The following is a 13,678-nucleotide window of genomic DNA, read 5'->3' as shown; positions in this document are numbered from 1 at the left end:
TGTTCACTAACTTCACTGTCAAAATTTCCTATTTACACCTAACCTGAAATCCCTTTCTGGTTGATTTAAGCGTATTTTAAGAGAAGTTTTGGGTTCTCTCTTGTCCTTCCTGTATGCTCTTTGCATGCTGTTTTATGGTAGCCCAAATTAGCCTCTCCTCTCTGTGCTAAATCAACCCACTTCCCTTTAGCTTTTCCTCCCATCTTTCATCAGTTGGGTTGCTTAAGGTCCTGGCGGGGAACCCGGGGTCACTGGCCTTTACCTTAAATGGAGCACACATGCTACATCTTTGAACTGAAATACAACAGAGGCTTTCTCTCAGGAAAGCCAACACCTCGATCACAGCCTCTTAGAAAAGAGATTTGGTTTAAATAATTTAGGATTCTTGTATCCAAAAGCTGTCTTTTATTCTTGTTCCAACTCCATAGGAATGTTCATTCATTCAACAAATATTTTTCTTCTCTGCGGGTTACTGACCATATTATTCTTTTCTCCCTCATAAAAAATAAATGCATCACTTTTAATGTAATTTTAGGAGAAAATGTCTTCACACTCAAATTAAATAATCCTTTTACCTAATAAGTAAAGCAGCAAATTAGGACTGACACATAGTCCCACATTTTCTTTATTTACTTTGCTGTTTAGATTCTTTTTCAATTTAAAAGCTTTTAAAAATATTTTTATTGTAAAATCATATTTGTTGGTGAGGTTTGGGGGTTTCTTAAATACTAAAAAAATTTTTCAACTATTCTTTTTCCAGCAAAGCCATGTTCTCTTGCTAAGGGTGAATTTTTACCATAAAAAGAGCCACAGACCTTGAAAATCATAGCATTTACAACAGTGGCTTGTGGGACAGGGCTGGGAGTGGGGGTTCAACTCTTTTGACAATCCTAGCTTCTTAGCTAGGTGATTTACATACATTATTGCATTTTACATGCATATTGTATTTAATCTTCACAATACTATAAGGGGGTGCATTTCATAAAACAGGTTTTGAGAAGCTGGTGGATTGCCCAAGGTTATATCCTTGTAACTGGAGTCAGGTTTTAGGTTGGTTCCTTATAATTCCCAAGTTTATGTGCTTCTCACTGCTACAGGACACCAGTCTAGAGGGCTCTTCAAGGCCCAGCTGGTCCTAGTTATCCTATGAGTCACAGCCCTGTCTCCAGGTGAGTCACATGGCAGATGAAGCTGGAGCTGGGTGGAGAAAGATCCTTGTAAGGATCAGCAGGGGAGAAGTAACTCCAGAGCTGGGAAAGTAGAACCTGGAGGCAAGGTTTCCCACTTGTCCAGCATGACCTTGTGCTTGCAAGTCCCATAAAGTTCATTTCAGTACTGATTAGTGTATCTATGCCAGACTGGGGGTCTAGGACAAGGATCAGATTCCAGAAATGGTCAGGAAAAGATCTTGCCTTACCTATTTGTCATAGGATCTGTGTTTCCCATGAGACTGGGGTGGCCAAGACTTGAAACTTGGAAAGTTTGAGCAGAAGAGAGTAAGTGGCACATTCCTTTTTCCATTCATGAGTGCTTAGGGTCCTCGAAGACCATTCCCCTTCTTCCTGCCATCCTTTTTTAGAGCCAAATTTGGTGACTTTTGTTTTTAAAGCCCCAACACAAACTCCAAAACCACCTCCTAATGTTCTAATTATAAAATATTCATTAGATCATTTCAAATGCATGCATCCCTGAAAAGGAATGAATGGAAGGCTCTTAGTCATGCATTCCTTGGTGTGAATTAGTTTCTCTAACTCGGAAGAACCTTCGGGTCATTCCTCAAGTGCAAAGGGAAAGCTGAAGTGCTAGAACTGGAATCCTGCCTCTCACCCAGTGTTCTTTTAAAAGAAGTCACTTCCCACCTCTACTACACTATTTAGGAAATGCAAATGGTCAGGAAATGGATATAATTCAAGACGGAGATCAGGCAATAGTCTGTGACTTCCAGCCATGTTGCTCTTCCATAGCCATAGGTGGTGCCCACCACAAAAGGGCTGACATGAAGAAGAAAGGGCTGAATTGACACACAGAAGGAAATAGCTGCCTTCCCTGATACCTCCCCTGGCACAAATTATAATAAAAGTCTTGGAGGGAGATGGATATAGAGCATCATTAAGTAAAATCCACCAAAAATCAACCAAATATTATATCTGGTAACTCCAAATTATTTTTAGATGTTCCTCACATGGCTCTTAGGACACCTCAACTATAAAACACTATATTCACTTCTCATACATCTTTCAGAATGACAAGATCACAAATTTCTAAAAGTTCACACCTTTAGAGAGGAAGTAAGATATAGTTAAGAGCATGGACTCTGGAGCTTGACTGCCTGGCTTTCTGCTCTATGACTTTGGACAGTGTTCCTGACCTCCTTGTGTCTCAGTTTCCTCATCAGTAACCTGCCCATTGAGTTGCTGTCAGAATGGATGAGTTAATACCTATAAAGCACTTAGAGGAATACTGAGTGTTAGCCATATCAACATCAGTGTTGGACAGACAACCCTTTGGAGAAATGCTCATTTAGACTGGCTGACTAAACTGAACTGAACTGAAGGCGGCTTGGCTACTAAAGGAGTCTTAGCAGTGGTAGTATAAGAAAATAGATGGGCTACTATTATTGCACATTCATGAAGTAATAGTTGACCTTACAGATACCTTTACATATCCAATGACCTCAAGCTTCTAGTGCAATAGTCATTGTTCTGTGACATTCTCTCCCTGTCACTTCTTTAATTCAATGTTGAGAAGCCTTAGAAACACCAGAACTTTGGGTATGAGGGAGACCCCTCCCCCCTGGTTATTTTGGTTGCAGCAGTCACATTGTGTAGGATGGCCAGACTGTAGAGGCCAGCTCCTCATTGCTGTGGCAGAAACCTTGGAAAGAATCATTTCCATCAGAAAAATTACCTATTAATTTTGTAGGTCCGTGTTTTAGTTTCCTGAGCTGCTTAAAGCAGAGACCATGAAATGGTTCGGCTTAAACAATGGGAATTTATTAGTTTACAAGGTTACAGTTTTGAGGCCTTGAAAATATCCAAATCAAGACATCTTCTAGGAGACGCTTTATTCCTGATGACTGGCTGCTGGCAAACCTTGGCTCCTCTGCCACATGACAAGGCACATGGCAGTATGCTGCTCTCTTCCTTCTCTTCTGGGTTTCCTTGCTTTCAGCTTCTTGCTTCCATGGCTTGCTTTCTTTCTCTCTTTGTATTCATTCCACTTATAGAGGCCTCCAGTAATAGGATGAAGACCCATTCCGATTGAGGTGGGTCACACCTTAACTGAAGTAATCTCATCAAAAGGTCCTACTTACAGTGGGTTCACACCAACAGGAATGGATTAGATTTAAGAACATGTTTTTTCTTGGGCACATAAAGCTTCAAACCACCACAGTCAGCCTCAACCTGTGAGTCACTTTCATTTTTAGCAGAGGATTATTTTGCAACATATGAAGGCCAACAGGCATGATGCTTTGGATTTATGCAGACTTTTGAATAGAGATTTCAGAGAGTTTTTGTGACACAAATAGAGTTAATTAAGGCATATTAACTAATGCATATCATCAACAACTATACCAGGCACTTTCACATTCAAAGTCACTTTTAGACCTCACAGCTGACATAAGAGGTGGGTATTATTATCCCTTTTTTACAACCAGGGTAACTAAGACTCAAACAAATTAAATAACTTGCCCAAGGTCAAAGAGCAAGTTAATCAAGAGGTAAGATTTGCTTTCAGGATTTTCCAACTCTAAATAAAGTCCTTACTGTTGCAGACCTCATGATAACTTTTTCATGGAACAAGTCATGGAGGAAGAGGAAGCAAACTTATAACCATGATTCCATTTGGTTGATTTGGGCTGAACAGTAAACACAGGCATCACCCTGGCTTCTGACAAATCTCTAAGCGGGCCTACAGAATAGACATACATCTGAAAGAGGTGGCCTTCGCCCTGCAAGGGGAATGTGAAATTTGGCCAGAGTAGTAATAGTAGTCCTCCATCTTCCAGGATTAAAGAGAAAAATAAAAAAAAAAATAAAAAAAAAAAAACTTGGATCAATTTTCCCAGAGACTTGGTGAAGTAAACATGGTTTTCATAATTTCTGGGTCATTTCCAAAGTGTGCCTTGCAAAATCTCCCAGTGTCAAGATTCCTACAACACAAGGCTTAGAAGTTAGCCTTAAACAGCTCACAAGCACTTCTGAACTAACTGGGCTGGAAGTAGGAATGGCTCAAGTATATTTGACTGGGTTAGGAAGGGGAAAGGAAACAACAAAAACAAATGTTAGCTTTTTTCTTTTTCTTTTTCTGAGTCTCCTAAGAGATTTGGCTCCAATCAAATTTGAGTTATTCAGTTGTTTGTTTTGGTTCTTACTGAGTGCCTTTCCTGGAAAAAGCACAAAGGACTTTGGAGGCCTTAAAGAAAATTCCTAAATGTAAACAGTCAATCTCTAAAACTGCTTTGAAAGGTCACTGACACATAAATATTACATGTACCTATAAAATCTAAAAGGAAGGGACACACAGGAAAGGGAAAAAAAAGTCCTGAAAACAAACACCCTACCAGAGCAAAATCAAAAGGATATTTGGAGGCAAGGATCAGAAAGGAATGAAGGATGGAGGTTGGTCTGCTCCAGCTTTATTCTTATTTCTCTTTGGCCAATTCAAAAGCCAGAGACTCCAGGGTTCTTACTTATCCAAATGAATTTGCCCTTCAGTGTGTAAACTATCTCTTTCCATCTCTCCTCTCTTGCTGAGTTGCTAAAATTCCCCTGAGTGTTTGGATTAGGAAGGAGAGGCTTCTCTGGGAGATGAAAAAACAATGCCCTTCAGAGAGGATAATAGGCAGCTGTGCTGAGGGGACCTGGCTTGAGTCCCTAGAGAAGTGAGATGGCAGAGTTGGAAGTAAAAATTTTTGGTGAAGGAGAAGTGTCCCACTGATCTGTGGAGAAAGGAAGCCCTTTAGCCGTTTGCATGTGGAGACCCAGGCAAGGGAGACCAGCTTTTGAGAGGGCTAGAGTTGCTTCCCCTTCCGGAGCCCAGTGGGTCAGAGACTCATCACAGAGAAATGTGCAGCCTTGAAAAGTCAGGGGTTAGAGATGTTCTCCTTGACTCCACCTCTAACTGCCCTGTGACCCTGAAAATTAGCCTTTCTGCATCTCAATTTTCTCAGCTGTCCAGGGAAAGAAGTAGATTGTATTTGTGTAAGGTACTGTTTGCTTGTTTTTCCTTTTATTTTGTTCAGCAAAAGATTTCAAGCCTTTCAGTTGGATTAGATAACCTCCTATTTTTACATCTTTGAAATCCTCAAATGAGGAGAACTGAGTACTCAAATGAGTACTCCAGTGATGCCTGAACCAAGAAGGATTTTTCTGTTGCATTACAAATTTTACAATCTGAGTGAGTGTTATTTTTTTCAGTACTGCAGAAAATGACCCTTCTCACAGAAACCCGGAAACCCTAACTTCCCTTCTCCCTGCCTCTTTTCCTTTGCCTCTTCTTCCTCCTTTCCATTCCCCTTCCCCAACTCTCTTGGGCCTGAAAAACAGAGCAAGTCTTTAATTGTGCTTGCTGTGGATGCTGGGGATTAGATGCTCAGAGAGGTTAGGAGGTGGAGGAGTTTGCAAATGAGGGGCAAGGAAAAGAGAATGCAGCAAAGGAACTGAGTACAACTGAAGCTCTAATAGTCGCTGTGGATCTAAATCCTGCAGCTCCTGGCTAATAGAAGGAAAATGATTTGGGGGAAATCAGGGTTCTCCCAGCTTCCTGAAGCTGGTGGCTACATTGTATTTCTCAATTTACTCTCATCTCTTGCCAGCTTCTTTGTTTCTTCACTTCCAGGCAATTCATCTCTCCTTTTCCCTTCTAGCCAGGGTGCTTGCTGAATGTACTGACACTTGACTGTTTTCATAGAATATAATCTGGGTCTGTCCCCTTTGCCAGCAACATGCTTCCATCTAAAAAGCCCTGCTGTGGTTTGACTAACCCTCTTAAACCACTGTCCTTACCAAATGTCACCACACTTGTACTAAAACATCCTCAATAACTTTTCCACTTGCGATTTAAAGCCATTGTCCCTCAAGGCTTCTGAGCTCACCATTCTATTGGCATAGTCCTCTTGGGAGCCATAGGGAATATAATTTAATCCAGTGCCCTTTTCCAAGGCTTCCTCCTCTTTAATTTCTCTGGGGCATTTAATATTCTTAATCACCATCTTGAAATACTTTTCCCCTTGGCTTTCTTCTTATCTCTTTCGCCTGCTCTCTTTACTAGTTCTTTTAAATTCCCTAAAGGAGCATCCTATGAAGTTTATCGGTCTTCTCTCCTCTCTCTCATGCTGGTTTTACCCTCCAAAGTGGCTTTACTTCTCGCTTGAGTACAATGATTTCCCAACCTGGAAGGACCAATTTCAAGCTATAAAAGTCTCCTACTATCTGGGTCTAACTTACCTTTCCAGGCACATTTTTTCATAGTGTATTTCTGGGAGATGGTTTGATTACTTGAAAGAGCAAGAATTAAGAGGCAGAGAGATAGGATTTCAAGTCTTAACTCTGTCATTTACTGACAATGAGATCTTAAGAAGTTGCTTAATTAACTTCTCTGAGCCTCTACTTCCTCACCTTTAAAAGAAGGATTAAAAATAGTACTTAAAAGGGCTATTTTGACATTTCAAGATACTGTACCTGGCATCTCACAGGTCCTCAATAGCTAGAAATTACTATTATTTTTATTACAGTAGTGCTATGAACCACCACATATCTTTTAATCAACAACCAAACACTGTTCACAGGATAATATGGGGTGGGGAGGAAGTTATAGGATCCAACAGCCCACAGCATTAACCCAGCTGAGAACAGAGGCCAAGAAATCACAGCAAAGATTATAAAGGTAGTTCTTTGGACAGCTCTGGTAGTTCTCGTGCCCATTCCTATTAATTCCCCTGCCTCACACCTTGCTCACACCCTAGATAAAATTTATCAGGGTGGAGGGTTCTGATAGTGAGGGCTGGAAGGCTTAGCTCACACCAAATCTATAGAAACTTTTCTTCTGGAGAGAATGGGATATTATCAATGGATACATTACAAATGGGCTAAATGCTTCACATAATTACCTCAATTTAATTTTAACAACAATCCTATAAAGGAAGTACTAATTTTAGGCTGGTTTCTGGGGTGAGAATACTGAGGCTGGGAAGGTAAGAATTTGCCCAAAGTCACACAGCTAGTAAGTGATAGAGCCAAAATTCAAACCCAGAGTCCAAATGTGCCACCATTTCATTTCACTGCCTTCATTTTCAGGCTAACTGAAACATACAAGCCCAAGTTATGGGCACATGGTGGTTCATGCTGACATTAAAGTTACTGGCACCTGTTATGTCTATTTCCAGGCAAAATAAGACCTCTTCCATTAACACTGTAAAGTACTTCCACCACAGACTCAAACCTGGACAACACCAAACATTCAAACCACCAGCAAGTTCCATTATAGAGAAAAGAACTGTTTCTGAAGTTAAATCACTTCCAGAGAAGTACAGCTGAATTCTGAGCAAGTGTGGCAAAATACTGGTTGAAACACCCTCTAGAATTTGATTGCATACACCAGAAGGCACTTAGTTATGCCGTAGCCTTTGAAAATGTACATAACCTCCCAAAATACAATGGCAGTGGCCTTTAGGCTTTTAAAATATAATCACTTGCATTTATGAGTGGAGTCAATTGTTTCACAATTCTAATAGTGTCTACCTAAGAACCAGTAAAACACACAAGAAAGGAATATAGGCTTTGGAGTCAAGTAGACTGATGTCAACAGCCAAGTCCAAATACTAAGAAACTCACTTTCATAAACTATCCAGGGCAATCATGCCCTACTCAGGCAAAGGCTGCTGTTAAAAGGTTTTGTTCACTTACCCAAGTCTACTAATAGGGACAGCAGAGTATCAGCTCAGAGTTTAGTTCAGAGAACAGAAAGAAAGCTTCCACACCTTGAGCATTCCACTTCTATACCAGTGGTCCTCATGCTTTAAAATTATGGACCCCTTTGAGGATCTAATGAAAACTGTGCCATCTGTTCCCAGAAAAATGCTCCAGCTTTGGAGATAGACATACTTGGATTTGAATCTTGGCACCATCATTTAATAGTTGTGCTTCCTTAGGCAGGCTACTTAACCACTAAGTGCTGTATTTTCCTGATCCATAAAATGGGGAAATGATAGTATGAACCTCACAGGATTGTAACGAAAATTAAATGAGTTGATGTATTAAGCACTTACCTCAGAGAGTAGACAAGGGAATGTAGTTTAGTCATTAAGCTATGTTTTTTTCCTGAGTAGCTTTATATTTATTAAGGAAATTGAATTTATCTAAAACCTTCCCACAAAGAAAACTTAGGCCCAGGTGGTTTTAAAAATTAATTTTATAAATGTAATAGTAAAAAAGATAGAATTGGGTTATGAAAAAATGAGCTTTTAATACCAACAGGAATAATGGCCAAGAGTCAACATTATACAGGATATAAGGGCAAGGGCATGTAGCTTAGCCATTAAGAGAGCAGGCTCTAGAGTTTGAATTTTAGCCAACCAGCTATGGGACCACTTAACTGCTGTGTTCCTCCATTTCTCCATCTGCAAAATGGGGATAATAGTCATAGCTGTCAACCTCATGGGATTATTGTCAGGATAAAAGGAGTTAATATGAATAAAGTACATACAGCCTAACCCATAAGCCCTAAAAAAAAAATTAGTCTTTATTGTGATCCCAGGGTCTGGCACATGGCAAATATTCAAAACATGGCAGCTATTATTAAGCTCATATTGCAAGCCCATCTAGGATAGGAGCTGTGTTTTCTATCTTCATGGTTCTTTCATGTTTCCTCCTGTACTACTATTCAGTATGTATACTCTTTAACATACAGTATATACAGAATCAGATGACTGACTAATGCAACAGCTATTAGAGTATATCCTAAATGATTGGCTGTATAGGAAAATAGAGCACAACTGATGACATGGCCCAAGCTGTTGAGAGATTTGTATATAAAAACTTTGAGTCTCATGAAGACAGTAGCTGTGCAGAATATAAACCCAGTAAATGCCAGTCAATAGTTCTTGAATTTTGCTGGCATTTCTAAAGTATACTCTAAAGCAGTGTTGTTTTCTTTGCCTAGTATAAATCAGAACTGCTCAACCAGGTTCTCCATGCATCATGCAGGAAGCACGAACCCAGACCAAAAAGTCATATTCATTTATTCCAGTGGTTCTCAAAGTGAGGCCTCTAGGCCAAGAGAATCTGCAGCACCTGGGGATTTGTCAGAAATGCAAAATATTAGACTTCAGCGGCAGATCTACAGAATCAGAAACTAATGGGGTGGCGGTGGGGGTGTAGGGTAGGGTCTGTTTTAACAAGCCCTCCAGGGGATTCTGATGCAGCTCTGATGTAAATGCCTTATTTTCCTGATCCATAAAATGGGGAAATAATAGTATGACTCTCACAGTACTGGAGAAAAAAGAGAGTTCCCAGTTAATACAAATTTCAGGGAAAGCTGTGCTTCCAGAGAGAAAATGGACTTGGTAATGTCATCCCATTTCCAAAACTACCCTTCTAATTTCAATAGGATTGATCTGTCTCATCATTCCTCTGACAGGGCTGAGGGCAAATGCCACTACTTGGAATCTGCTCTTCTCTTGCAGACATTTGTGCCCAACTATAGAATCTGCTTCAAATAAATAGCAAAGGGTATTCGTAAAGGGAAACAACGGCCAAAAGGGCAGCGATCAGTCTTGGGGGATTAGGGCATGGGAAAGAAACCATCCTTGAGTGACTGGAGCTGCAGGGACTGCAGGGGGAGACTGCAGGTTCATTCTGTGAATATGGTATCCGGTCTTCTTCTGGTTGCCTGATGATTCCCTCCCCTTTCATGTTGGACTCTTAAAAGTAATCATACCTGAATGCACAACTATGTAATGGTACTGTGAACAATTGAATGTACAATTTGTTTTGTATGACTGCATGGTATGTGAATATATCTCAATAAAATGAATTTAAAAAAAAGTAAACATACCTCATTCAGGTTAGAGGTGAAAAGTCACAGACCAGGGTCCATGCAGCATACAAATGTTGGTGGCCATCAGAAAATTCTCACCTTGTTTCCCATGGTAGTCACTTACGTTAAGTGAGCAGGAAACAGCAGGTTAACAGGTGAGTAGTAAGCCGCTTTACCTGGAGGAGTGATTTCAAATGTATTATCGCCTCCTGTGACTTCCCTAAGGTGAAAAGAGATAAAGTCACTGAATAAGGAGCTGAACTCCTTATTCATCTGCCACCTACACAATTAGAATGTTTAAAAGCTTCACCCATGGTTCATTGCTTTCATATCTAAAGTTAATAGACACAAAAGAGTCACACATCCCCACTTAGTATTCATTACTCGGGTGAAAGAAGCCAACAACATCAGCCTGGTCTCTCCATCGACAATTTAGAAATGTTATTATACCTTACTTTCTCCCCAAATGACTCACATCAAAAATCTTCTTTCATTTTCCTTCAGTGAAGAGCTCATTTAAACTCCAATAGAATTGCTCTTTAGAAATTTTTAAGAAAAGAAGCACAATCAAATTTTAGAACAATGGATCAACTTCTGCATCAACTTTGATTCCCCCCTCCCCCCCAAAATTATATAATTTTTAAGACTATGCACTGAGGCAGATGTGTGTTTACTTTGAGAAGTAAAAATGTTAACATTTAAACTGAAAGCCTGTTTCAGTTTTAAGGTACTTAATTGCCTTACAGCATATAATAAACCGAGCCCATCTTGTCATTCAACTAATGGAGGGAGTGATAAAGAGATAGGAGCCGGGGACCCTATTCATTCGAGTTTTCCTTTGTACTTGGTTTACTTTGGCACCATGCCTCATGTGTATTTTACACTTCTTTACATTTTGTACATCCCTGTATGACAAATACTTGTCAAACAAAAACTAAACAGATTTATAACCCCTTAACTTGAAATGAGCCAAAATTGAACTGCCAAAACTTTATGACTTCATTTTCTTTCATAGTTTTCCACTACATTGGTTCAAACAGACAAACCCCACTTGAGGTCAGGCAGAGGTCATTTCACTTTCATTACTAAAATATAATTTACAATATGCCAGACCTAAACAAGTTTAGCCTAAAGGGTTTGTATAATGTAAACCATCTGTTCCTCAACAATACAGCTAATTTCCTGCCGTCACCGTACAGTCTACTGACTGCTTCTTTAAGGGTTTTTATGATTTTTTAACTAGTTCAGGATTTATGTAAAATTTGAAAATGAGTGTATAGTTAAGACTCATTTGTACCAAGTAACTTGAGCATTTTAAAAATGCAAATCACTGTGTGACTTGTTCCCCTGATACAAGCTCTGTGCAGTTTTTTCTGGGTATTTCTGTGCCTGCTGCTGCACAGGTGCTTGAAAGAAAGGTTATATGAAATCTGCCATCTTAGATGCTTTTCATGCTTCTTTCTGAAATGAATCCCAAAATGTGGACTACTTCTTCCTCCTTCCATAGGCTGGAGAAGAGTTTGGATGATGTACTCTATATGCCCCGCCAGGTATTGGTGAGATGTGACAAGACACACTCTGGGTCCATGTGTCTGAACAGGAGGGGCCACACACTGGAGGCTGACTTCATCGCCCTAAAACGTATCAGGCCCCAGGCTGAGCCCCGAGAAACATTCTGCCTCAAACTGGGATTGCTGACTAACCAGCTTCTCTGATTTCAAAAACAATGGTGTGGCCCAAAGCATAAGGCCTTGCAAATCCAAGTGCAGCTCTTGGATCTCCTGAAAATTCTTGATACTCTTTCTAAGCCTCTTTTCTCCATCTGTAAAATGGAAAGGATAAGAGTTCTTCCAAGGATGAATGCATAAGAACTAATTTGCTTACCTCAGTGTAGGGGTATGCAGCTGCACTTTTTTAGCTGTTAAGGTTCAAAGGCCCCATGTCAAGCCTGTGCCAAAGTCCTGTCCACTCCTTCTCTTCCAGTCCCCAGAAATTTGGACTGCTTGCCTACTTTTCCCATCTGCTACCATCCATTATTCCACATGGATGTTCCACCCTACACATCCATCCTTATGTCCCAAAATTCTTAGAGGGGTAAACCACAGGCCACTCAATTTCTCACCTACCCCTCAGTCTCCAAAACAAATTCTCTGTCATTTTTAAGGATTAAAAAACAAACGAATGAACCAAAAAAACAAAACAAAACAAAACACCTAAAAACCACAGAAGAACAACAAGAAGAAACTTTACAAAAAATTTTTTGTTGGTTTGTTGGTAAATTTATTGTCTTCATCTGAAAAATCTTCATAGAAAATTGTGGTTTGGTTTAGCTCTCAGCAGCTTGCTCCTGATCTCTGAGGAAGGTTGCCTGATATTCTTTTGGGGGAAAAGACATTTGGGGACAGCTCTACCTCTTCTTTTTAACTTCTTTCTTAGACTTCTTCTCATCGACTGGCTTGCCTCGTATAGCAGCATGAGCTTTCTTGTACATCTCCTCCCTCATGTCTGGAATTATGTTGTGCTTTATGTATCCAGAGAATTATTTCTTGTAAGCACCTTCATCTTTTTCCACTAGGTAACTCATATTATCCACAACACTGTGACCCATGATATCCTTCTGATGTACTTCTGCATTGAATTCCTTGCTTTCTGAATCAAAACTGGGGAATTGTTTAGTACTGGAAAGAAAGACACAGCTTTCGTCAGAGCCTAAAAAACTTTATTTCCACTTAAGACTATATATGGATCAAAATCATCTGCATTGAGTCTACTTCTGGGATTATATCCCTAAGGAGGCTATACTAAGAATGTTTAATGGACACTTATTAGGTAGAAATTACATATGTTGTTGTATTTAATCCCTACTTCAATTACACAAGATAGATATATTATTTCATAGATATGGAAGCAGAGGTTCAGAAAAGTTAAGAAAGTTGCCCAAGATCAACCAATTAATATAGGACCTACACCACAGGATTGCTCTATTAAATGGGTTAATATTTTTAAGTGCTTAAAATAGTGTCTGGAATATAATAAGGGCTATATCAGTATTAACTATTATTAACAGAAAGCAACAGATCAAGGATACAAACCCAGATCTGTATGACTCCAAAGCTCACATGGTTTGATTTGTAACAAACTGCCTATGGGTTAGTTACAGGGAGTCAGGGTGGGGGTTCTAATTCCCATTATGTCAGTCTAATATTCCTTGGGTTTAGTTCCTAATTCCCATTTTCCCTCAGAAGAAGTCCCTCACGCTTGTCTATCACTGAAAGCCTGGGTATCCTGTTTAGTGCAAAAAGTAAGTAATATGTACTTTCGGTAGACCTTCATGTAAATTGGATTCATATACATACATCATCAAGAAAGTCCTAATGGGAATCCTCAATCTTAACATCACACCGGAAAAGATCACCTTGAGTTATGTTTACCAGCAGAAGTAAAATCATCCAAATGCTGTAAGAAAAAAAATAGGATTGGTTTAACTGGTTACCTTTCTCATCACCCACATCCTCCTCTCCCAAAGGAACTACATTAACTCCAATAAGAATCTAGACCCTCTAAGCAAAATTTACATGATCCAATTTACATGTACATATCAGTTACTTTTTCAGCTAAACAGGATACCCAGGCTTTCAGT

At 39.7% G+C, this 13,678-nt stretch overlaps 1 protein-coding gene across 1 annotated transcript in view; it reads left to right on the top strand.

The window, feature by feature from the left end:
* ROR1 (receptor tyrosine kinase like orphan receptor 1) overlaps nt 1-13,678 on the top strand; it is a 410,563-nt gene that overhangs the window by 390,887 nt on the left and 5,998 nt on the right. The window lies entirely within an intron of this gene.

The sequence above is a fragment of the Choloepus didactylus genome, chromosome 2 (assembly GCF_015220235.1).
Source record: "Choloepus didactylus isolate mChoDid1 chromosome 2, mChoDid1.pri, whole genome shotgun sequence".
Classification (NCBI taxonomy): domain Eukaryota; kingdom Metazoa; phylum Chordata; class Mammalia; order Pilosa; family Megalonychidae; genus Choloepus; species Choloepus didactylus.
Note: the sequence above shows the minus strand (reverse complement) of the source record. Positions and strands in the feature narration are given on the sequence as shown.